Here is a 23,095-nt window from a genome sequence, read left to right as displayed (position 1 = left end):
CTCTCTTCTCCCCTCCCACCCTCTCTCTCTTCCCCCCTCCCACCCTCTCTCTCTTCCCCCCTCTCTCTCTCTTCCCCCCTCTCTCTCTCTCTCTCTTTCCCCCCCTCTCTCTCTCTATTTCCCCCCCCCCTCTCTCTTCCCCCCCCTCTCTCTCTTCCCCCCCCTCTCTCTCTTCCCCCCTCTTTCTCTCTTCCCCCTCTTTCTCTCTCTCTCTTCCCCCCCTCTTTCTCTCTCTCTCTTTCCCCCCTCTTTCTCTCTCCTCTCTTTCCCCCCTTTCTCTCTTTCCCCCTCTCTCTCTTTCCCCCCTTTCTCTCTTTCCCCCTCTCTCTCTTTCCCCCTCTCTCTCTTTCCCTCCCCTCTCTCTCTTTCCCCCTCTCCTCTGTCTCTTTCCCCTCTCTCTCTCGCTCTTTCCCCCCTCTCTCTCTCTCTTGCCCCCCCTCTCTCTCTCTCTCTCTCTTGCCCTCGCTCTCTCTTGCCCCCCCTCTCTCTCTCTTTTCCCCCCTCCTTCCCCCCTCTCACTCTCTCTTCCCCCTCTCTCTCCCCTCCCTCTCTCTCTCTTGCCCCCCCTCTCTCTCCCCTCCTTCTCTCTCTCTTGCCCCCCTCTCTCTCTCCTCCCCCACCCCTCTCTCTCTCCTCCCCCCTCCCTCTCTCTCTCCTCCCCTCTCCCTCTCTCTCTCCTCCCCCCTCCCCCCCACCCCCTCCCCTCACCCCTCACTGTCGGAACCACAGAGAGACACTGACAGAGACAGAGAGAGAGACACTGACAGAGAGAGAGATACTGACAGAGACACACTGCGGGGGGGGGCCGTCCCATCACGCTGTTGGAGGGCTCCCGGTGCTGCAGTAGGTGAGTAGAAACTTAATTTTTTATTTATTGATTTTATTTATTTATTTATTTTTTGGATTGATTTATTGATTTATTTATTATTTATTATTGATGAAGGCTCTTTATTTGTAAGAGTGAAGTGTTTAATGTTTGTAAACTTCCTTCCCCCGCCCACCCCCCCATCTCTCGTTCCCTACACCTGATTTATAAGTGTAGGCAAGGTTTTTCTGAGCGTACAAAAATCTACACTTACTCCATTCTGAGTTAGTTTGGAGTATGTTTTCACTGCCTAAACTTGCAAAACAGATGTAAGTGGCTGGACACGCCCCCTTTTGAAAAAAAAATCTGTTCTAAAATGAAACTATTCTAACTCATGAGAACTGGAGCAAACTAAATGCCGAGAATTGCAATTTCTAAGATGCTCCATTCTAAACTAGTTGCTCCAAAAAAATAGGAGCAACTCAGGCCGAAACTTGAGCCCAAAATGTGTAACTGATGATCAGAGTTGTGTACATACAACCAGCGAGGAAAAGTCGCACAATCGCGATCGGAGCTACAGAGTATCCATAACAAGTAATGAAAAGTTGTGCGATGTAGGATTTCAACTGCACGCAGCCAATGCAGCGGGCAGACACCCATCGGAAGCACACAGGTTCAGCAAGCTATCCAATGCTGTAGCCTGTGTCCCTGGTGTCATGTATGTAACACCACTGTATTACTGTATATACTCAACCTAGATACACACCTTGACCACAAGGGGTGAACTTGTGGGAGATACTCCTTACCTGATCACACATGTATAAAAAGGGAGGTCCCACGCAGAGTCATCATCTTTGGAGTCCTGTGAATAAAGAGTTAAGGTCACAGAGTGACCTTGTCCCCAGAATGTGCCTCGTGTGGTTTCATACTGTAGAGTAAGGACTTTACACCTGGGACCAGAGTTATGCACCATGGAATGTGGCCACAAGCAGCCAATAAACACGTGCTGCAGAGCAAGTGGTCTCAAGAGGCCAATGGCACCGGTATCGATACCCTTCCCCTGATCGGCTCCACCTCTCAGACACCCGATGGCACCAACCGCCATGAGCCTGAAAGAGCAAACTGTGCTCAGGCGCAGCCCCCAGACCCCATCGCCACCAAGGCCATAACCGGAAACGAAGGGTCACCCGCTACAGTTCCCCCAAAGGGGAACGGAACCAGCCAGGATCCCAAACCAAACAACGCCCAGGCCAGTGAGTCAGCAGTTCCCTGTGCACTGCCAGATGACAGCTCCTCAGGGAGCAGCAGCGACCCAAGGTGCAAAGAAAGAACAGGGAGGTCACAGGCATCTGTGAACCTGCCCGACGCTAGGAACCACGGCAACAGTCCCAAGAGCAGGAAACTTGAGCCAACTGGGTTCCCACTGCCAGCACTGGGCACCGCGCCACCACCAGACTGCAGGGACACCATCCAGCAGCTCTGGAACTAGTTTGTCCTTACGCACTGGTCACCGCATCGATAATGTATCTCACCAGTCTAACGTACTTGTCTCACAACGGAACCACAAATGTAATGCAAACTTGTTTTTCTGAATGCAATGAGCCTCCGGCATAATCTATATGTGTGTGTGGGGGCGGGGGCGGGGAGAAAGAATGGAATGGTCAGGGACACACACAAACAGCAACCACCAGCACTCTACTGCACCAACCACTCACCCAAGATTGAAACGAACTGCCAAGGGTCAACGAGATAGAATCCAGATAGAGCTAAGCCCAGAGCACAGTCAATGCAGAGGCGATTTGCAATAAAGGCTTAAGTGATGTTATGTATTCTATATGGCAATATCACAAGGTGTGCCAACAGAAGGCACAGCAGTGGGAGATTTGTATGTTACCTGTACAGGTGTGCCTAGCCTAGTATAAAAGGCAGGCCACCAGGTGTGATCCTCACTCTGGAGTTAACAAATAAAGGACGAAGGTCACTACAGTTCAAGTACAACACATTGCCTCGTGGAGTCATTATTGGAGCATCCAAGGATACAACAGAAATAGTGGGCCCAAGCGCCTTGCAGCAGGTGACCCCAATGCGTCCAACAGTGCCCACGCTGAACCCACAGAGGTCGAGTCAGCGAGGTCGGCACACGCTGCAATGGGCAGATCCTAAGGAGGACATGGCTGCACTGTGCAGGGAGAGCGTCGACCTGAGTCGAGAGCTCCTCTAGGCACTCACGGGATGAACGGGAACATATCGGAGGGTATCGAGCACATGGTTGTGACAATGGGCCAACAGACCGCCGCCATCAATGCCATCCGGCATGCGGTAGTGACAGGAGACGGCACTGCATTCTAAGGTGCCATCCCACCAAACGCCAGCACAGATGCGAGTCAGGAGGAAACATTTTCTTTTGGCTCGGAAATAGTTTTGTCAGAAATGTCTTCTCCTCCACCACTCCCTGAGAGGATCCTGCCACCGTCACCCCCCACCCCACAGCAGCAGGCCTTGAGGTCGCCTACTGCAAGTCATTCAGGCGCGATTACTTGGGGATCAAAACGGGAGCCTAGGACACGGGGGGAGGGGGGGGGGGGGCGGGGTGTAGGACCTGGAGGGAAGCATAGCCACAGGTAGGGAGGGCGATTGTTATTGTTAAAAATGTGTTGAATGTTGAGGCGTTGGGAGGGTGTTTGTTGAATTTTATTGTTGGTTGACTGTTGGGGACTGGGGGGTGTTATTTAAAGGTAAATTTTACAATTTTGTAAATTTTTTAAACATTTTATTTGAAATTTCACAATTGTTGTGCACTGTCTTCTAATAATGTAAGATATAACATGAATACAATTCTTGGAAAACAATGGCCAGGTCAGACAAGGAAACGTAACCCAATTGCAACTGTCACCAATGTAAGTTCATGCAAAGTGTTCATTTATGAGCTTCTGATGCAAGAATTTTGCAGCTGTGTAACTCCCACGGGGCCTTTGCAGTTTTGCGGGGGCGTTGGGTGGCGTGGGGGCATGGGTTCATCGCCAGGCCGATTGTCTTCCCCGAGGTCCTTGTCATCTTCCTCCTCCACTCTCCCCTGAGGTGAACCGGCAGCCTCATCTGGTAATTGTTGTCCTCTCCTCCTCTCCTATAGCTAGGTTATGCAACATGCAGCACACCACAGTAAACTCAGCGACCCAGTCAGGGTTGTATTGTAGGCTGCCTCCAGAGTGGTCCAGGCATCTGAAGCTCTCCTTAAGCACTCCAATTGTCTTTTTGACGATATTGCGTGTAGCTATATGGCTTTCATTGTAGCGCTTCTCGGCTTCCATCTGGGGATTATGCAGGGGGGTCATGAGCCAGCTGGCAAAGCTATATGCTTTATCCCCCAGCATTCAGCCATGACCTTGTGGCTGACTCTTAAACAGGTCAGAGACAGTGCTCTCACACAAGTTGTGCGCGTCATGGATGCTGTCTGGAAAATTTACATTTACTGCCATGATTATTTGGTCGACAACGAGCTGCACATTCAGGGAGTAGAATCCCTTTCAGTTCCGAAACACCTCCGCATCCTGTAAAGGTGCTCTCAGAGTGATGTGCGTACAGTTTATTCCTCCCTGCACTTGGGGAAGTTTGCTATTCTCGAGAAACCCAGAGCCCTCTCAGTCTGTGCCTCCCTGGTCATAGGGAAGCTCATAAAGTCCATCCTGTGACCATAAAGGGCTTCAGTCACCTGTCGAATGGAGCAATGTGTGGCGTACTGAGAGCGCAAATGTCGCCAGCTGAGGCCTGAAAGGAGCCCGATGCGCAGAAGGAAAGTGCCGCAGTAACCTTAACCTCAACGGGCAGTGCAGTCCTGATGGTGCTGGAAGGCTGCAAATCTCCCTTGTTGAGCTGGAATATCTCAGCGATGACCTCCTCTCGGAAGTGCAGCCTCCTAAGGTACGTGTTATCGGACAAGTTCAGGTATGATTGCTTTTCCCTGTAGCTGCGTCAGGTGTAAGGTGGTCTCCTCCGCAGCTGTCTGCCTTCTTCAATATACCTTCTCCCATCTTCAGTCAACAGCATGTGATTAATGACCAATACTGGTAGAGAAGTTACAGACCCCATCACTATCGCTATAACTGCCCTAAATTTGTCCTCAACAAATAGAAATGTGATCAGATGATTGCCAAAGAGTCAATAAGGCCCTTAAAATAACTCACAAATTAATTAATTAATTCTCCTCATAAGCCCCTTCTTGAAGCAGCCTTTCAGTTTCTCGTATGTTCAAAATGGCATCCGTAACGCCGAGTCCTGCCGAACAGTGCCAGTCGGGAGCAGCTTTTCTCCAGCGATCTTCTCGGTGAGCGATCAGCCTGGTGATGTGGCGAAAGTTGAGGTGGCCGATCACCTCGGCAATGTCAAAACCTTGTGTGCCGAAAGTTGGGCCGCCGATCTTTGGGTGATGTAACAGCCCAAATTTCCACTTTTAAGGTGAAATGGGCGGTAGCCTGCCTATTTGGGCGATAGATGGGCAATAGCCCAGCGATCATCAGGGGAAAGTCTAGCCCAAGATAGATGAAATGTTTTCCACAGGAAGAAACCCTGGATTAGTATAAACAGAGAGATAGCAAAGGAATTCTACAGAAAAGCGACTTCGATAAGGTGTAAACAACAACATATCACCAGAATCGTGAGACATGCTTAAGGCAGGCTTTGTTTCGAGCTTTGAGGCAAAGAACTAGAGGTCTTATTGGATATTAAGGTTTTAGGGGAACCTCTTTCGGTCAAAAGGTCTCGTCAATATCCAGGTTCAGGCCCATCCCTAAAAATAGGATAAAAGAGACCTTCTTCGAGCTTGTAGTCACAGACAGTGTGAGGGGAGAGCGGATCAGAAATCAAGCTGGTCGAATACTCTTAAGAGAGTGATCCCATACTTTATAGAAGGAAGCTCTATAGACAGAGAAAGAGACTGCAAGCTAAAGAGAACGGCTTACGTGTGCCAGCCGTTTGTCCGATCGGAATCAGTATCAACTACCTGTTATGGTTGTATGTTTTTGCTATACAGCTAATGTGTTATATTGTGTCTTAAACTCTGATTAAACACAATATATCCACCAGGTTGGTTTTACAGTTGATTATGATTATTAAAGTGAATAGTGATAGCCTTAACCTGGCATATTTCTAACATCTTATTGAATGGCAGAACAAGCTCGAGGGGCCAAATAGCCTACTCCTATTTCTTCTGTTCGAAATGACCAGATCATCTGTTTTAGTGATGTTGGTTGAGGGATAAATATTGGCCAGGACATCAGGAGAACTCCTGTCCTCTTCTTTGAACAATGCCATGGGATCAGTCATTGAAAGTTGGCATGCAGGTACAGCAGGCGGTGAAGAAGGCAAATGGTATGTTGGCCTTCATAGCTAGGGGTTTTGAGTATAGGAGCAGGGAAGTCTTACTGCAGTTGTACAGGGCCTTGGTGATATTGGAATATTGTGTTCAGTCTTGGTCTCCTAATCTGAGGAAGGACGTTCTTGCTATTGAGGGAGTGCAGCGAAGGTTCACCACACTGATTCCTGGGATGGCTGGACTGACATATGAGGAGAGACTGGATCGACTGGGCCTTTATTTATTGGCGTTTCGAAGGATGAGAGGGGATCTCATAGAAACATATAAAATTCTGACGGGACTGGACAGGTTAGATCCAGGAAGAATGTTCCCGATGTTGGGGAAGTCCAGAACCAGGGGACACAGTCTAAGGATAAGGGGTAAGCCATTTAGGACTGAGGTGAGGAGAAATTTCTTCACTCAGAGAGTTGTTAACCTGTGGAATTCCCTGCCGCAGAGAGTTGTTGATGCCAGTTCATTGGATATATTCAAGAGGGAGTTAGATATGGCCCTTACGGCGAAAGGGATCAAGGGGTATGGCGAGAAAGCAGGAAAGGGGTACTGAGGTGAATGATCAGCCATGATCTTATTAAATGGTGGTGCAGGCTTGAAGGGCTGAATGGCCTACTCCTACACCTATTTTTTATGTTTCTATGTTTTACATCCATCCACCTGAGGGGGAAGACGGGGCCTTGGTTTAAAGTCTCATCTGGAAGACTCCAACAGTGCGGCACTCCCTCATTGCGGCACTGAAGTGCCAGCCTAGATTATGTACTCAGGTCTCTGAAGTAGGGCTTGAACCCATGACTTTCTGCCTCACAGATGTGAGAGTGCTACCACTGAACCAAGGCAGACAGCTTCAGTCTTGTTTCATCAACTGCAATAGTGTTCCTTTAAAGCAGATTTTAAAATTCACAAATGAATGTGGAATACGACACCTGTTGCAAATAGTATTTACTGATTCTTCCACATTAAAGAGGAAGCCAGTCCCTCACTTTAGACATTTTGGTTCTCTTATACTCCCAAAGCATGTTTTCACAAGTTCATAAAATAATGATATTAGTAATTATGATTAAAATAACCAAGAATGTTAACACCCCAAAATCTGGGAAAGCCAAAAAAAATCAAATTGAGCAATCAAAACATTGAACTAGTGGGCTAAGCAGGAAAAATGTTCTTGTGGACTTTCAATTGAAAATAACGAAACAGGACAAGTGAAGATAATTTGCTGATTATAAAACTGTTTGATTTTATTGGGGGTGAAATTCAACTTCAGCAGAGGCGCAAAGCGGGCAGCTGAATGCAATGGATAGGACAATCAAGCGAGGTGCATATGGACGGTCAATCCACTATTGCTCAATTTGGGCCCCTCCAAGTTAAATTTCAACCCCAACAGTAAAGTGTGCTCAAGTAAGGCTGTGATGCATCTTTCCAGTGCTATAAACTTACTGCCACAGGGCTAGGGGTGTAGTAATAGTGTAAACATAGCAAAACTCCTTAAAGGGAGGTTGTCTCATTTCCCTTAGCTCTAAGTTGAATTTTAACTTAAGCTTGGGCTCAATTTTCCCCAGTGATTTGTGCTGTATTTTTTGGAGCAGGCTGCTCTTTTTGGCCTAAGTTGAAAAAACAGAGTTTCCCCAATCAATTTGCACTTGTGTAACTCAGTTAGTTACGATTTTTTTGTAGGTCAGTTTTTTCTCAGCCAAAGGGGGCGCAGCCAGCCACCCGCGCCAATTCTGGTCATTTATGGATGTTTGGCCAGCTGAGAGTTACTCCAGTTCTGCTAAGGCCAACGTATGTGGCCTCTCCAGAAAACCCTTGCGGAGAGTTAAATAACGGCGCAAGTAAATCGGCGCAGCAGGTGCCCGACACACAGTAAACAAATTGAAAAACACATAGCAGCAACTTACCTCCAACTCTGCCCGAAGACTGTCCAGTCCCATTCTAGGTCCCTATTCTCCCGGTCTGGTCCCATTCTCAGTCCCCAGTTCACACACACGAGAGAGAGAGAGAGAGAGAGAGAGAGAGAGAGAGCGCACACCGGGGACCGAGAATTCGACCAGACCGGGAGACTGGGGACCGAGAATTCGACCAGACCGGCAAGCCCTTCGGGTGGGGTTAGAGGTAAGTTGCTGTTTTGTGTTTTTCAATTATTTTAATGTGTTGGGAACTGGCTGTATGCTTCACTTTCCCGCCTCAGTTCGCATTGTGTCCCTGGTTATCATGGCAGCCTGATCTTTTTAGCGCAGATCAAGGCTCCACCCCTAAAACTAAAGGACAGGTTAGGCCACGCCAAAATGAAGAAATCCAACGGGGAAACTTGGAACATTTTTTTTTGGTGTACTTGGGCCACAAAAAATCGGGCGTAACTCTTCAATTACGCCAAAAAAAGGCTTTGGGGAAAATTGAGCCCAAGATTTCCACTATAAAATTTAAACTTTGGGACTGCTGATACAATTATACACTCTCAGCAGGAAGAAGTACATGCTGGGAACACATGAGAATATTATGGGCATGGTGCACATCATTTTCCAACCATTATGCACAAAAAAACCATAGGGAGTGAGCCTGTGATTTCCCAATAGCCGCTACCTGTGAGTAATGTGATGGAATAAGCTCCACTTGCCTGGATGATTGCAGCGCCAACAACACTCAAGAAGCTCAACACCATCCAGGGAAAAAGCAGCCCGCTTGATTGGCATCCCATTGACCATCTTAAACATTCACTCCCTCCACCACTGGCGCACCATGGTTGCAGTGTGTACCATCTACAAGATACACTACAGCAGACTTCTTGGACAGCACCTCCCAAACCCACGACCTCTACCACGTGGAAGGACAAGAGCAGCAGGGGCATAGGAACATCATCACCTCCAAGTTCCCCTTCAAGTCACACACTATGCTGACTTGGAACTATATTGCCCTTCCTTCATCGGGGCTGGATCAAAATCCTGGAACTCCCTCCTTAACAGCACTATGGGAGTACCTTCACCACAAGGACTGCAGCAGTTCAAGAAGGCAGCTCACCACCACCATCTCAAGGGGAATTAGGGATGGGCAATAAATGCCGGCCTTGCCTGCGACGCTGCTTCTCATGAATGAATTTTTTAAAAGTACCATGCTTTTTGGAGAGTATTCCATCACACTCCTGACTTGTGCCTTGTAGATGGTGGAAAGGCTTTGGGGTGTCAGGAGGTGAGATACTCACCGCAGAATATCCAGCCTCTGACCTGCTCTCGTAGCCACAATATTTATGTGGCTGGTCTAGTTAAGTTTCTGGAAAATAGTGACCCCCCCCCCAGGATGTTGATGGTGGGGGATTCGGTGATGGTAATGCCGTTGAATGTCAAGGGGCGGTGGTTAGACGCTCTCTTATTGGAGATAGTCATTGCCTGGCACTTGTGTGGCACGAATGTTACTTACTGCTTATTGTCCAAGCATGTCATCCAGGTCTTGCTGTATGCAGGCATATAGTCTGCTTCATTATCTGAGGAGTTGCGAATGGAACTGAACAGTGTACAATCATCGGCGAACATCCCCACTTCTGGCCTTATGATGGAGGGAAGGTCATTGATGAAGCAGCTGAAGATGGTTGGGCCTAGGACAATGCCCTGAGGAACTCCTGTAGCAATGTCCTGGGGCTGGTATGATAGGCCTCTGACAACCACCAGTGGAGAGTCTTTCCCCTGATTCCCATTGACTTCAATTTTACTAGGACTCCTTGATGCTTGGTCAAATGCTGCCTTGATGTCAAGAGCAGTCACTCTCACCTGGAATTCAGCTCTTTTGGACAAAGGCTGTAATGAGGTCTGGAGGCAAGTAAGGTCCTTTTTTTCACATTTGCGTGTCGGGTCCCAATGACATTATTGGTACTGAACTGCAATTTTGACTGGGTGGTCTAAATTTTCTGAACAAACGAGAGTTTCTAACTCACATCCACATTCACCTGCTAAAAACTGGGTGGAGTTAAAAGTAGGCCACAGAACTTGAGTACATAATCTAGGCTGACACTTAGTGTAGTAATGAAGAAGTACTCATAATGTGCACTTCATGCTGAATTGCTAGGGATTTGTATTTTTATATTTTTACAATTATTCCCTCTCAGAAGTACTTTTCCTCCATCTATTGTGTCCCTCTGCTCACATTGTTGAGATCAGGAATTTGCCACATGGGAATCTTTTTCCATCACTCTCAGTAATTTCTTCTGCATGAAGCCCAACTGGTAGGATGCACATTCCTTTGGAAGACATGTCGGAGCTGGAGGACAGAGCATTTCCAAAGGATTTGTCAGAGGGATGTCAGATACTTAAGCAGGAGATCCAAGGAACCCTCCATAGTTCCATGGGTATGTCAAATGATCATAGGATTGTACAGCACAAAAGGAGGCCATTCGGCCTATCGAGTCTGTGCTTGCTCTTTTGAAGAGCAATGCAGTTTGTCCCAGTCCCCGGCTCTTTCTCCATATCCCTGCAATTTTTTCTCCTTCAAATATGTATCCAATTCCCTTTTGAACACTACTATTGAATCTGTATCTACCACCCTATCATGCAGTGCATTCAAAATCCTAACCACTCATTGAGTAAAAAAGTATTTTCTCGTGTCACCTCTGGTTCTTTTGCCAATCACTTTAAATCTGTGCGCTCTGGTTATCTACCTTTCAGCCATTGGAAACAGTTTTTCTTTATTTACTCTATCTAAACCCTTGATTTTAAACACCTCTATCAAATCTCCTCTTAGCAATCAGTGCTCTAAAGAAAACAACCAGAGAGTCGGGATAAATGGGTCATTTTCTGGATGGGAAACAGTAACTAGGGGGGTGCCACAGGGATCAGTGCTGGGGCCTCAACTATTTACAATCTATATTAATGACTTGGATGAAGGAACCGAGTGTATGGTAGCCAAGTTTGCTGATGATGCAAAGTTAGGTGGGAAAGCAAGTTGTGAGGTGCACACAAAGAATCTGTAAAGGGGTATAGACCGGCTAAGTGAGTGTGCAAACATCTGGTAGATTGAGTATAATGTGGGAACGTGTGAGGTTATCCACTTTGCCAGGAAAACTAAAAAAGCACATTATTATTTAAATGGAGAGATATTACAAAATGCTGCAGTACCGATGGGATCTGGGAGTCCTTGTGCAAGAAACACAAAAAGTTAGTATGCAGGTATAGCAAGTAATCAGGAAGGCAAATGGAATATTGGCCTTCATTGCAAGGGGGATGGAGTATAAAAGCAGGGAAGTCCTGCTGCAACAGTACAGGGTATTGGTGAGAGCACACCTGGAGTACTGCGTACAGGTTTGGTCGTCTTATTTAAGGAAGGATATACTTGCATTGGAGGCAGTTCAGAGAAGGTTCACTAGGTTGATTCCCGAGATGAAGGGGTTGACTTATGGTTGAGCAGGTTGGGCCTATACTTATTGGAGTTTAGAAGAATGAGAGGTAATCTTATTGAAATACACAAGATACTGAGGGGGCTTGAGAAGGTAGATGCAAAGAGGATGTTTAGAAATGGGGAGCACAGTTTAAGAATAAGGGGTCGCCCAATTAGAACTGAGATTCTCTCAGAGGGTCGTAAATCTGTGGAATTCTCTGCCCCAGAGAACTGTGGAGGCTGAGTCATTGAATATATTTAAGGTGGAGATAGATTTTTGAACAAGGGAGTAAAGCGTTATGGGGAGCGGGCAAGGAAGTGGAGCTGAGCCCAAGATCAGATCAGCCATCAGATCTTATTAAATGGTGAAACAGGCTCATGGGGCTTAATGGCCTAATCCTGCTCCTATTTCTTTTGCTCTTATGTAACCCCAGCTTCTCCAGTCTATCCACGTAATTCTAATTCTGTCATCCCTGGAATCATTCTAGCAAATCTCTTCTGTACTCTCTGGATTCTTTCATGTCCTTCCTAAAATGTGTTGCCCAGAATTGAACACAATACTCCAGCTGGGGCTGAACTAGTGTTTTATATAGTATTTTATAGGCGGAGGGCCCAATCCTGCTCCTATCTCTTACATAGGTTTAGCATAACTTCCTGGTTTTTATACTCTTTGCCTCTATTTATAAAGCACAGGACCCTATATACTTTATTAACTGCTTTTGTTAACCTGGCACCTTCAAAGATTTGTGCACACACACCGGCAAAGCTCCATGGGTTGGAAATTCGGTACCACTGATTTTGAGGCATTAATCCTGTCGGGGCGGTAAGTATAGTGCCAGGGAACAGTTTACGGCGTCTATCGGGAAATTAGGTTGAAACGCAGCAAGACGGAAAGGGAGCGCTAATTCAAGCATTCCACACTTCTCCTTTGGTGGTGGAAGCGTAAATTGCAGCGCTAAATTTGAAGAAGAGTTGCGGATGCTTCGAAGTCCGATATACATCCCAGGGAAAGCCGATTCTTAAAGGTGTGGTCAGGTAAGTATGTGCATGCGCAGTTTCAACTATTCACTCTTGGCACAGCGGGAAAATGGAGGAGCAGGAAGGTCGCCAGCGTGCCCACCGCTTCTCAGCCACAGCCATTGACACCGTCATAGAGGCTATTGAGATGAGGTGGAGTGTGCTGCAGCTTCCAGATAGAAGGTAGCCCTTTCCACGAGTGTTCCGAAGGCTTTGAAAGGTCGCTCAATATGTTTCCACGAGGAACACGGTAGGCAGCACAGCGACATAATGTTGCAAGAAGTTCAACGACCTCACTAGGATCATCAAGGTGAGTACCCTTTCTCTTAATGTTATAATACCATAATGTGAACCTCACTGTCTCTCACAATGTAAAATCTGTCCAGTACCTGCTCCTTCTCTATGTGCACCAGGTCTTCATTGGTGAAGCCACCATAAAAGCTCAGGCTCAGTTCACCAGCCATGCCCTGCCCAGCTAAGTATCGCTCACCGTCATGTTCCCTACTCGGCCTCCCCCGCCCCTCGCACAACTGTTTCACTCTTGATATGCGTTCATAATATTTCAGCCTCATCACTAGTCTTAAATGGTTGTCAGCTAATCCCACCATTCACACATCCACTCTGCGCAGCCATTCAGATTAAAATGGACATCTGCACGGTTGCCGGCACTAGCAGCTATTCAACTATGGAAGGTGCATGTGGCACAGGATGAGCTGCATACTCACTCACACCTTTGTGTGTTTCTTATTGCAGTCGAAACAGAAGAGAGCAACAGCGCACTGGAGGAGGGGAGCCCGACATACAAGAACTCACTGAGGTGGAGGAGCGAGTGTATGCCCTCATGGACACACCAGATGGTGCAGTAGCGGCCGGCGAAGCAGAGCCTCCTGTGGACAATGACGGTATATGAATGCCCTTTGGGATTTCTGTGATATCCTTGACGCTTCAAAGCAAATGCTGCATTCCTTTTACATATTAATGTCCAATGCCACCTTTTTCTTCCCTTCCTTCTCCCTACTGCTAACCAGAGTTCTGTTGCTTTGTGATTACAGATGAGGAGCCAGAAGTGCGGCAGCCTGCCCGTGAGCCGTCCAATTTGACTGATGGGGGAGATGATGAGGTAGGTGACGAAAGTGTGATGACAGAGCGGGACACTCCATCCGAGTGGGGACACCACCTCAGTGGAAGAGCCAACATTCTTGGGTTTTGAGGAGCCTGAAGCTCCTGGCCCGAGTGACCTGCAGCAATGCCCAGCTCGAGGGAAAGCTTGGGGGCCATCTCCTGGAAGTGAGTCGGCCCATGAGTCCTGCTCAGAGACAGTTAGATGTGGACCTGGACTTGCAGGCTATGTCCAAAGTGTCCATGCAAATGCACCGCGAACTTATGAGTGCACTGGAGAAGATTCCACAGAGCATGGATGCACTTGCTCTGAGGTTGGGGGAGGCCATCTCAAGCATTGCCCATACCTCTCAGCAGTCCAACAAGCCCATCCTTGCCCATTTGCAGAGGGAGGTGGACTCAACCAGTGACGGTGGAGTGCCAGAGGTGATGGCTCGTGCCCTGGTTGACGTAGCAGTAGCTATCACAGCACAGGCCCAAGACACGCAAAGACTTTGTGATGTGATGCTGTCAATGATTGCTGGCATCAACTCTAAGGCTGCTGCGTTTCAGACACAGTCTGCTCTCAGTCAGTTGCAGAGTGATGCCATGCAAACACTGGTTGCTGCCATCCTCTCTGCGTTCCCCACTGTCCAACAGGGAGGTGACAGTGCCGAAGCAGGCCAGCAATCTGTGATCCCACAGATTGCTTTGGATGCTGAGGCTCTGCCCTGGGTGGGTGTCAGTGGGTTGCTGGAAATGGAAGGTGTTGTCCTTGCTCAAGATGACAGCATTCCGGCTCCCACCTGTTGCCGCCGATGTTGAGGCGGTGCAATCTGCAGCCGAGCCTTTCAGGCCCAGAGTGTCCTACTAGGATACTAGTTTGAGATCTAGCTTTCTCACTCTCAAACTGAATTTGAAATTCTATCATGCTATGATCATTCTTCCCAAGAGGATCCTTCACTACAAGATCATTAATTATTCCAGGTGCGTTACACATTACCAGATCTAAAATTGTCTGCTCCCTGTTTGGTTCCACAACGTATTGTTCCAAGAAACCATCCCGCATACACTCTATGAACTAATCCTCAAGGATGCCGTTGCCAATTTGATTTGTCCAATCAATAAGAAGATTAAAATCGCCCATGATTATTGCTGTACCTTTCTTACAAGCCTCCATTATTTCTTGATTTATACTCGGTCCTACAGTGTGGCTACTGTTTCGGGGCCTGTAGACCACTTCCACCAGTGACTTCTTTCCCTCATTATTTCTTATCTGTACCCAAACTGATTCTACATCTTGATCTTCTGAACCAATATCATTTCTCAATACTGCACTGATCTCATCCCTTATTAACAGAGCTACCCCACCTCATTTTCCTTTCTGCCTATCCTTACGAAATGGCAGATACCCCTGAATATTCAGTTCCCAGCCTTGGTCACCTTGCACCACGTCTCTGTAATGGCAATTAGATCATACCCAGTTATTTCGATTTGTGCCATCAACTCATCGATCTTATTACGAATGCTTCATGCATTCAGATATAGAGCTTTTAATTTTGTCTTATGCTCTGTCCCTGATATCTCCGCAAGATCCTACAAATTCCCTGGGAGGACAGATGCACCAACATTAGCGTCCTTGACCAGGCCAACATCCCCAGCATCGAAGCACTGACCACACTTGATCAGCTCCGCTGGGCAGGCCATATAGTTCGCATGCCAGACACGAGAATCCCAAAGCAAGCGCTCTACTCGGAACTCCTTCACGGCAAATGAGGTGTAAGAGAAAAATTTGGCATTAGGGGTACCAGCGGGACAAGGGTTAAAGTGCTGGTTCCTGCACCGACCCATAAGGAGGTAAAAGGCCTCTCTTTGGCCTTGTACATTCCAGTACCAAGGCTCCAGAAGTTATTAATTCAATAATATTCCGACAGGATATGATATGAGAACCTAAACAGACACTGATAAGACCTTGCGAAGAGGCTCAAGGCAGACTCACGGGCATCAAGGAGAATCAACAAATTCTGACCTAATGAAGTCATTCTAGTCACGGCCTAAGGTGGTCACGAGGGTCTTGGCCTGTCAATTCAAAGTAGCACTAATAAGGTAGTCCAATTAGAGAAGTAGCACTGACAAGGTAGTTCAATTAGAGATCTAGGAAGGTCTTACCAGGGAATGGAGGGGTTTTTGAAATGTATAAAAGTTGTATGATTGTGCTGTTCGGGGAGCATCTCCACTCACAGGCGGCTGTGATGAGAGGTGTTCCCGGACGTTCGTAATTAAAGATCGTTATACCTTGCCATCTGTCTCTGTCTGCTAACTTTGAGGACTGCTACGCGGGTTGAGGCGAGTGTCGACCCTCTATATCAGGGGGCCGGCTCGTGGGAGGAGAAGCCTTCCCGTCTTCCCCTTACATTTGGCGTCATGAACAGGATACAGACTTCCCGAACAGAACAATGACCCAGCTGTTGGGGTTAGTATGTTTTAATTTACCACCTTCAAGTTAGAGTTGTGGCATTGTAAACCGCAAGGGAAGGACATCTGTATAAAGAACCATTTGTAGCAGGTCCAGGAGGGACGGAGACAGAGGACAAGGACGATCTAGGGGTGGAAGGGGGTCAAAAGGTATACCCTAAGACACGCACGTGTAAGTAGCGCGGCAGTGCGAGGGTACGACGCAAGGGAAGATATAGGGAAGGTCTATTGACCCAAAGCGGTACGAGCGCACGGCGCAGAGACGAGGCATATTGACCTGGAAGCGTGGCAGTATGAGTGTGCGGCGCCGAGGGAAGACATATAGATAACGTCCTGCATACCTAACACGAATTAAAGGGAATGCACAAGACCCCTACACCTTCCCCAAGGTAAGGTGGGTAACCCGGCTAGTAAAAAGGTGAATAAAACCAATCATTAATTGTAACTTGTGTAACTACGTAATGCCATAAAAAAGCTGATAGTGACTATCTTAAGTGACATATGGATCCAAAAATAGAACCAGCCAAACAATAAAAGATCATAGAGTACATTGGATTGAAAGACATAAATTTAGTCTAGGAATGAGATAAAGAATGCCTTGAAAAAAAAAAGCCTGCGTGGGTCTCTCAAGGCTGCGGGCTGGGCTCCCATTTTCCTTTGTGTAAAACCTTGACGCGAAAGCTTCTAGCTCAGTAAAAAAGAGTTTAAAATAAAAGATTGGCATTACAAAATTTGAATTGGGATTTTGAGGTATTAAGAGAAGGCACAGCAAAATACTGAAATAGATTCAAACTAAAAAAATATATTAAATTAAATCTGATCTCTTTAAAAAAAAAAAGGAGGAATAACACTAAAAGGTTTGGAAACAATCTAGAAATACCTTCAGGGATCAGGTCAAACTCCTGGGCAAGTGGCGAGCTATCTGCGAAGGTGTAAAAGGGACTTTTGAAAAAAAAAATGTTAAAACGGCAAGCTTTAGCAGTTTAGAAAAAAGGACATTGTAATGGCCTTGAAACTGGAACATTTGAGATAACGAAAAGCAGCCCTCAAAGCCTACATGCTAGACTCTGTTCTAGTTATGGAGAAAAGAAAAAAAGATAAAGACGCAACTTTGAAAGAAAACAAATTGAACAAATTTGAAAGAAAAAGTGTCTTCGATTGTCTGATGATTTTATATTAACAAATTTACGGAGACACGAGCCCTCTGTGTAAAATACAAAACCTAATTTGAAGAAAGGAGATCTGAAAAAAAAAAGACGTAACGTACTAAATAGGTGCTGAAAAAAAAGGGGTGTTTGCGATGGAAAAGGACATAACTTACTAAATACTAGTTGATATCGGCTGTGAAAAAATATTGGTTTAATTGAAAAAAAAACATTTGAAGAGGTAAAAGACACTCTCCATTGATAATGATTTTAAATTACGAGAAAGTTTCACTGTTCGGGACTTTTCTTGATAAACTGCAGTGTAAAGAAGCAGGAGGGTTTTGAAAATAACGAGGAGAAAAGATCTAAGTTATGTGAACTCAGCACAGAAAGAAAAAAACTGGGAATTAGAAAATCTTACTGAATTTTAAAATTGGATTTCAGTAAACAAAATAGCTGTTAAAAATGTGTGGTCTCATTTTAAATCAATCAAAAAAAAAATCTTTGGCAAGTACTTGAATTAGAAGTTAAGAAAAAATTGGAGTTTAATCTAAAATGCTGTCTTTCCTGATGAGAATACTTTTATTATGACGGCTTTACTAATGATTTCTGCTGTTTTAGCGGATTCCTAATTTCTAAGCAAGTTTTGAAGGCACAAAGACTTAAAAAAAATGATTACGTGAAGTCACGTAATTACATCAGGCCTTCTTACAAACCTGTAAAGGAGTTAACCCTTTCCATTGACAGCTGTTTTATACTGGACATTATTAATTTGGATTTCTTAATAGAATAAAAAAGATTCACCTGACAGATAGAGGAAATGGTGGGATAGTCAGAATAAAAATAAAACAGAACTAGCCTATGTAATAATACTCGCCTGATACAAATAAAATAAAGATACTCAAACAAAACAAATTCAAGAGTTAAAGGCTAAGATAAATAAGCTGGAAGAGATTTTTACAAAACGGGACCAGATGGTGCGCAGTGCGCAGCCATAGCACCATCACCATTGGCAATAGAGCCAATGTACCCCACGGTGGGTAAGTGTAGTCCACAAACCCAACCTAACCCTTACCTCCGATTTCACAGAGTGACCTCGACATGCATGGATAAAAGATGAGTAGACCAGAACCTAACACCTGGTGACGACCAGGCTATCTGTTTAAAATTTGCAGATAAAACACTCACCGAGATGGGACCGCAGCGGTTACTTCGGCTCTGGAGACTCATGATACTGGGAACCTTGAGGCCCATGCAAGCACTGGATAATACAGACGGACTACGAGAGATATAGCACACGCAGGAAAGACGCAACTACATGAACTATGGGGCTTTGTTTAATTTAACTGACAAAATATGCATCCCAGCAGTCAAGGACTGGAGCAAGGACAGAACTTATTTTAACGCATGGCTATGTGTAGTGTATTAAGTAAGGTTGTAATGCAGCAGGCTGCTGATGCCAGGGCGCCAGTAGATTCCGAGGACAGGAGCAAGTTCATAGGACCAAAAGGGGAAGGGCGCAGAAATCCAACTGGGTGGAATTTCAGTTCTAGAAGCTCATGCCTGGGTGGACGAAGCTGCAAAACAAGCCGCCAAATCCACACCACAAGAAACAGGAGGGTGGGAACAGAACCGAGCAAAAAGGGGGGTGAGACCCCAGAAACTGGCCAGTGGGATAAAATGAAGACCAAGGGAGGTCTCTGGAATATAAGGTGCATGTCCCGAAGCGTGACACGGTAATAACACAGAGAAGCCGGTATTGATCATGTGCAACGCAAACAAGGAGGAATACAATCTAAAAAGGGGGGCGGATGGAGGGTGGAGGAAAGATGACAATGTAGTAGACCCAAAATAAAGGTCCGGCTGGGACACCAAACACGCCCAAAGGAAGCCCCACCGCTGCCCCTACAACCACCCTGGGGACAACAACTCTTCCCAGCACAACCACGCAAGTCCCCCCAATAAGCTCGTCCATAAAGACTGGAGCCAAAGGGGGGCTAGTAATGAAAGAATCTAAAGAAAGGATATAATTTGGGGTGCGTCAGCGATTACTTAACTTAAACCTAACGGATATAATTCTTCCTAGTTTCTGTGGGAATGAAACTATAAGTCTTTCCCAGAACCTGACACAACGGATCCTCGAAACCCCGGAATCCACTACCCTGAGATTTAATGTCAGAAAGGGAACAGGACAAGGTCGAACAAAAAGGGGAATACTGGAAACACTAGGCACGGGTTATGCGGCAGGGGTTACGATGATGAATTCCATAGACCTGTATGCAATAGACGACCGGGTTAACAACTTAACGCAAATCTTAAGGGGTTTACTGGGGAGGGACATGGATAACCAAACCCTACAGGCGCAATACCACAGTATGACGTAACAAAGGGAGACCCCTTATACCAAACCGACAGTATCGGTGAAGAAACCGAACACAGTTACGTTACCATCACCCCTCCAGACAGGTGATTAAATTATTACGAAAGACATTGACATAACCGATTGCTATAAAAATAATCAAGTGATTTTATGTCGCGGTACGCCATGAATGACGGATGATGATTGCAGATTCCACCAAACAAACGGATGCATGCTGAATATCACTCCTCTCGAACACGATTCCGAAACAATCGCTGCTCCACATGTGAATGGAGATTGGTGCATGAGCACAGGAGCAGCCAACCTGACGATTAATACCAGAGGAGGAGTCACCCCCTGTGTCATCACCAACACTAACTTCTGTTTCAGGCCTATGGGAAAAATAGACATAAATGGATACCAGATACATCCCGAGACAACGGAAATTATCCACGGAACGGTCACGGATACCTTCCGAGAGGGGTACAAAGAGGCGGTGTGGGAACCGCAAGAAAAACAGGTACCCGAATTAAGTGAGGAACGATTGGTGCAATGAATCCAAAACCAAAGACGACACTATATCCAGCTGATAGAAGAAATAGACAAACCTACAAAGAGACACTACCGCAATGCTGGCTGATCAGCCCTGGTACTCAAAGCTGTGGGACATTGGACTTAATATTCAAATTCACCCATGGATAAGAAAAATATCACATGTACTTGTAGTAATACAAGGCCTGGTTCTGATGGTCATGATGGGATTTACATGTGCACGAATTAAAACAGGCCAAACGGCACGGTAGAGCACGCGCTATGATTAAGGCCATAAGGGATGAAAATTTAAGCAGTCCTACAGGAAGAACTTACCTTATATAACTCTGCGGGAAAGGTCTCAGGAGGTCCAGAAGCTTGGGAGATGGCCACCCAGGTGAACGGACCTATCTGGAACTTGCCTACAGGGAAATAGTTATCGGGAAATATGGCCAGCTTGGCGTATAGCCAAGGGCCAAAAGGAGGAAAATGTAAGAGAAAAATTTGGCATTAGGGGTACCAGTGGGACAAGGGTTAAAGTGCTGGTTCCTGCACCGACCCTTAAGGAGGTAAAAGGCCTCTCTTTGGCCTTGTACATTCCAGTACCAAGGCTCCAGAAGTTATTAATTCAATAATATTCTGACAGGATACGATGCGAGAACCTAAACAGACATTGATAAGACCTTGCGAAGAGGCTCGAGGCAGACTCACGGGCATCAAGGAGAATCAACAAATTCTGACCTAATGAAGTCATTCTAGTCACAGCCTAAGGTGGTCACGAGGGTCTTGGCCTGTCAATCCAAAGTAGCACTAATAAGGTAGTCCAATTAGCGATCCAGGGAGGTCTTACCAGGGAACGGAGGGGTTTTTGAAATGTATAAAAGTTGTATGATTGTGCTGTTCAGGGAGCATCTCCACTCACAGGCGGCTGTGATGAGAGGTGTTCCTGGACGTTCATAATTAAAGATCGTTTACCTTGCCATCCGTCTCTGTCTGCTAACTTTGAGAACTGCTACGCGGGTTGGGGCGAGCGTCGACCCTCTATATCAGGGGGCCCACTCGTGGGAGGAGAAGCCTTCCCGTTTTCCCCTTACATGAGCCAAAGGTGGGCAGAGGAAACGTTACAAGGACACCCTCAAAGCCTCCCTGATAAAGTGCAACATCCCCACTGACACCTGGGAGATCCTGACCAAAGACGGCCCTAAGTGGAGGAAGCGCATCCGGGAGGATGCTGAGCACCTTGAGTCTCGTCGCTGAGAGCATGCAGAAATCAAGCGCAGGCAGTGGAAAAGAGTGTGCAGCAAACCAGTCCCACCCACCCCTTCCCTCAACGACGATCTGCTCCACCTGTGACAGAGACTGTGGTTCTCGTATTGGACTGTACAACCACCTAAGAACTCATGTTAAGAGTGGAAGCAAGTCTTCCTCGATGCCGAGTGACTGCCTATGATGACTGTCTCTTCCTGTCACACTCTGGTTGTCATTACCCCTATCACTACCCTGCACTTTTGCCTTCCCCTTTGCTTTTGACTTTTTAAATGTCCGCTTACCAGACACATGTGGATACGGCAGGAGGGAGCCTTGGGGTCATTTGGTTTGGGGGCAGGCAGAATGTGAGAAGCAGCAGAGGCAGCTGAACAGACGGTCTCACGCTTGGTGAGAAAGAAGTCCATAAGCTCCTTGCATTTGTTGTTTGCAGTGAGTGTGGACGGGCTGAATTGAGGTACTGGGGAAAATAAACCAGTGTTATCTTTGCTGTCCAGGACATTCCTGAAGTATTGGCTGTTCTGGTAGAGGAGAGTGAAGACCGATAGTACAACATACACACGCAGACACACAGCCTCCCTTTTAAACAAAAACACTCAATAATTCATTGTGCCTTAATAAAGCTTTTCAATTTTGTCCTCCAGCTTTCCTCTAATAATTTTGAAAAACCTCTTAGCAAAAACTACTCGAAGTCTATAACAAAATTCCACCTGTACAACTGGCTGAACAGTACAATGCATCCTGGGAAATTACGTTCGCTACACTACACATACTGCACAATTCAAATTCATCTCTCAGCATCACGGGTCTGGGCAAATATATCAAGCAGAAACTCAGGTTTTTGGAAGAGGCTGAGGCCTTCAAGTAAAACTTTAATTTGACATTAAAGACAATTCAATGGATACATTTAATCATAGAATCATAGAATGATAACAGCACGGAAAAAGACCATTCGGCCCGTCGAGCCCGTGCTGGCTCTCTGCAAGAGCACCTCAGCTCGTTCCACTTACCCACCCTTTCCCCGTAGCCCTGTAAAAATGTTTTCCTTTGGGTACTTATCCAACTCCCTTTTGAAAGCCATGACTGAGTCTGCCTCCACCACCCTTTCAGGTAGTGCATTCTAGATCCTAAACACTCGCAGTGAAAAATTATTTTTTCTTGTGTCACCTTTGGTTCTTTTGCCAATCACCTTAATTCAGTGTCCTCTGGTTCACGACTCTTCTGCCAATGGGAACAGTTTCTCTCTATCTACTCTGTCTAGATCCCTCATGATTTTGAATACCGCATTCAAATCTCCTCTGCTCTGAAGTTCTTCATCCCGGGAATCATTCTCGTTAATCTTTGCAGTATACTCTCTCTAAGGCCTTCATGTCCTTCCTTAAGTGCGGGGTCCAGAATTGGGCACAATACTCCAGTTGAGGCCGAACCAGTGTTTTATACATTTCCATGCTTTTGTATTCTACCTCTATTCATGAAGCCCAGGATCTCGTAAGCCTTTTTAACTGGTTTCTCAACCTGCCCTGCCACCTTCAACGATTTGTGCACATATAAGAACATAAGGAATAGGAACAGGAGTAGGCCATACGGCCCCTCGACCTGCTCTGCCATTCAATAAGATCATGGCTGATCTAATCATGGACTCAGCTCCACTTCGCTGCCCGCTCCCCATAACCCCTTATCGT

At 46.3% G+C, this 23,095-nt stretch overlaps 1 protein-coding gene across 3 annotated transcripts in view; it reads right to left on the bottom strand.

Annotated features, from left to right (window-relative positions):
• Positions 1-23,095, bottom strand: part of dync2h1 (dynein cytoplasmic 2 heavy chain 1) — a 994,370-nt gene that overhangs the window by 405,406 nt on the left and 565,869 nt on the right. The gene's annotated exons all lie outside the window — the stretch shown is intronic.

Source organism: Pristiophorus japonicus, chromosome 10 (genome assembly GCF_044704955.1).
Source record: "Pristiophorus japonicus isolate sPriJap1 chromosome 10, sPriJap1.hap1, whole genome shotgun sequence".
NCBI lineage: Eukaryota > Metazoa > Chordata > Chondrichthyes > Pristiophoridae > Pristiophorus > Pristiophorus japonicus.
The sequence above is the reverse complement of the archived record's forward strand: the minus strand, read 5'-3'. Positions and strand labels throughout refer to the sequence as shown.